Below are 3,571 nucleotides of genomic sequence, written 5' to 3'. Positions count from 1 at the left end.
CACCCACACACACACACACACTTTCACAGACAGGCACACACACACACACACACACACACACTTTCACAGACAGACACACGCACACACACACACACACACACACACACACACACACACACACACTTTCACACAGAGACAGACACACACACACTTACATACATACATACATACATACATACAGTGAGGGAAAAAAGTATTTGATCCCCTGCTGATTTTGTACGTTTGCCCACTGACAAAGAAATGATCAGTCTATAATTTTAATGGTAGGTGTATTTTAGCAGTGAGAGACAGAATAACAACAAGAAAATCCAGAAAAACGCATTTCAAAAAAGTTATAAATTGATTTGCATGTTAATGAGGGAAATAAGTATTTGATCCCCTATCAATCAGCAAGATTTCTGGCTCCCAGGTGTCTTTCATACAGGTAACGAGCTGAGATTAGGAGCACTCTCTTAAAGGGAGTGCTCCTAATCTCAGCTCATTACCTGTATAAAAGACACCTGTCCACAGAAGCAATCAATCAATCAGATTCCAAACTCTCCACCATGGCCAAGACCAAAGAGCTGTCCAAGGATGTCAGGGACAAGATTGTAGACCTACACAAGGCTGGAATGGGCTACAAGACCATCACCAAGCAGCTTGGTGAGAAGGTGACAACAGTTGGTGCGATTATTCGCAAATGGAAGAAACACAAAATAACTGTCAGTCTCCCTCAGTCTGGGGCTCCATGCAAGATCTCACCTCGTGGAGTTTCAATGATCATGAGAACGGTGAGGAATCAGCCCAGAACTACATGGGAGGATCTTGTTAATGATCTCAAGGTAGCTGGGACCATAGTCACCAAGAAAACAATTGGTAACACACTACGCCATGAAGGACTGAAATCCTGCAGCGCCCCCGCAAGGTCCCCCTGCTCAAGAAAGCACATGTACAGGCCCGTCTGAAGTTTGCCAATGAACATCTGAATGATTCAGAGGAGAACTGGGTGAAAGTGGTCTCAGATGAGACCAAAATCAAGCTGTTTGCCATCAACTCAACTCGCCGTGTTTGGAGGAGGAGGAATGACCCCAAGAACACCATTCCCACCATCAAACAAGGAGGTGGAAACATTATGCTTTGGGGCTGTTTTTCTGCTAAGGGGACAGGACAACTGCACCGCATCAAAGGGACGATGGACGGGGCCATGTACCGTCAAATCATGGGTGAGAACCTCCTTCCCTAAGCCAGGGCATTGAAAATGGGTCAAATACTTATTTCCCTCATTAACATGCAAATCAATGTATAACTTTTTTGAAATGCATTTTTCTGGATTTTTTGGCTGTTATTCTGTCTCTCACTGTTAAAATACACCTACCATTAAAATTATAGACTGATCATTTCTTTGTCAGTGGGCAAACGTACAAAATCAGCAGGGGATCAAATACTTTTTTCCCCCACTGTACATACATATATATGGAAAAGAAACATTACAAGTATAAATCACAATAAGATGTAATAAAGTACAGATAAACAAAATGTAATAAAATGTGATCTTTTTGAAAATGCAGGGACGTCACTGGAAAAGATGATGTCTGGATGGCAGCATATGTTGCTCCAAAATGTGTACATCTCTTCTGCAAAAATGGTGCCCTCACAGATGTGCGAGTTACATGACAGACAGACAGACAGACACTCACACCCACACACACACACTTTCACAGACAGACATACACACACACACACACACACACTCACTTTCACACAGAGACAGGCACACACACGTACAGACACACACACTCACTTTCACACAGAGACAGACACACACACACACACATACATACATACATACATATGGAAAAGAAACAATACATTTATAAATCACAATAAGATGTAATAAAGTACAGAAAAACTAAATGTAAGAAAATGTGATCTTTAATACACACAAATATGTATGGCTGGTCGGATGCGTCTTGGACTCGGGTTCCTCTTCATTACGTATAACGCTTTTGCCTTTTGCTAAAGCTTTCCGTGGAGGGGATCGTGGGTGAGTTTGTACCATTTTTGGGAGGATCTGCCTTGTTGGGGCGGAGCTGTGATCCAGGTGAACAGCAGATCGGGCATAGGTGGGCATGTGGGCAGAGGAGTAGGAAGGCCGGTCAAGCAAATAAGCTTGCTAAGGTACGCAGCAGCAGCAAGCAGCCCCCCCATCCAGCCAGCCAGCCAGTCTGGCTGGCAGTGACTGAGTGGTTGACAGACGGCAAGCAACGGAATGTACGTGCTCTGTGATGTCATAGCAGTCAGCTGAGAGAGGCTCGTGATGTCATCGCTGAGCTGGCTGGCTGGCTGGCTCTGTGTGTGTGTGTGTGTGTGTGTCTATGTCTGTCTGTTTTTCTGTTTGTCAGTCTGTCTGTCTGTCTCTCTCTCTCTCTCTCCCTCTCAATTCTATTCATTTGTATTGTCAAAGCAATTGGACATACATACATACATACATACATATATATATATATATATATATATATATATGTATGTAGCGTAAGGTACACTTTTAAATTTCAATTAAAGAAGTGAATTCATAGTATCACCTTATCACGAATCCTGGAGTCTTGTAGAACTCAATTTCTGTAATAATTGGACGCAGACACCAATTCCAAAGATATAAATTGTCAAATTTATTTAAAAACAAAGACTAAATGTAGCACTACACTAATTATACAAAAGGGAAAAACTAATTAAAATTCAACTCTAGATCAACAAATCAAAGACAAATCACTTCCGTGACCAAATCAAAGACCATGGGATCCCATAGGATAACACACAAATCGTTAAACAAAAAAGGTTATAAACACATTGACTACAATACCGGTTAGTAATTCTAGGAATCACTAAGAAACAGTTGAAAGTGCTAAATTGCAGTTTCAGAAGATGAAAAAAAACAGTAACTGATGGGATATGTAGTACTTTATACTCGAGTGGTCTATGCGATTACACCCTGTTGGTGTTATTAAGAACGCCAAGTACCAGAATGCAGAGCGGGACTGTTTTTTGTGCCGTGACTTGTCGGGGGAAAAACGCGCAGAAAAAACGGACGAGAAGGTGAAGGTAGTATGGCGGTGATGCACGCGTTGGTGAAGTGGGAAAGCGGGGTCGACAAAGACTCTTACAGCGTGATTCCCACTGCTTGCTTTCGCAATTTTGATTTATTCAGCATTGCTGATGATGACGAAGAGACGACTCGAAACTTCAGAGCAGAGTGGAGAGACACGAACAAACCTCCAAAAGGTGGATGGCCTGTCCATGAAGCGCAGATCATTATGACTGGTAACAATGTTTATTTAAAAAAAAAAAACATTAAAGTCTTTACATGCTATTTGATATATACAATCACAGTATATTTGAAATGAATGTTTAAGTTATTAATGTGTTGTACTTCTAACATACTCTTATAACATGGTAGGTGGTGGTGAGGGCGCTAAAACTCGTCATACTTGACTGGCATTTGTAAGAACGATTTATTGTGTGTTGTGCTTTACAATAAAATCCCCCAAATCACAAAATAAATTAAACCAGATATAATTTAACTTCAGTTTTGATT

General features: G+C 41.3%; 1 non-coding gene across 1 annotated transcript; it reads left to right on the top strand.

Annotated features, from left to right (window-relative positions):
• Positions 1 to 1,951: 1,951 nt before the first annotated feature.
• LOC136732696 (U5 spliceosomal RNA) lies at positions 1,952 to 2,066 on the top strand. The gene has a single exon (XR_010809980.1). It is a non-coding gene; the product is annotated as a U5 spliceosomal RNA (small nuclear RNA).
• The last annotated feature ends 1,505 nt before the right edge of the window (positions 2,067 to 3,571 follow it).

The sequence above is a fragment of the Amia ocellicauda genome, unplaced genomic scaffold (assembly GCF_036373705.1).
Source record: "Amia ocellicauda isolate fAmiCal2 unplaced genomic scaffold, fAmiCal2.hap1 HAP1_SCAFFOLD_35, whole genome shotgun sequence".
NCBI classification, from domain to species: Eukaryota; Metazoa; Chordata; class Actinopteri; order Amiiformes; family Amiidae; genus Amia; species Amia ocellicauda.
Note: the sequence above shows the minus strand (reverse complement) of the source record. Positions and strands in the feature narration are given on the sequence as shown.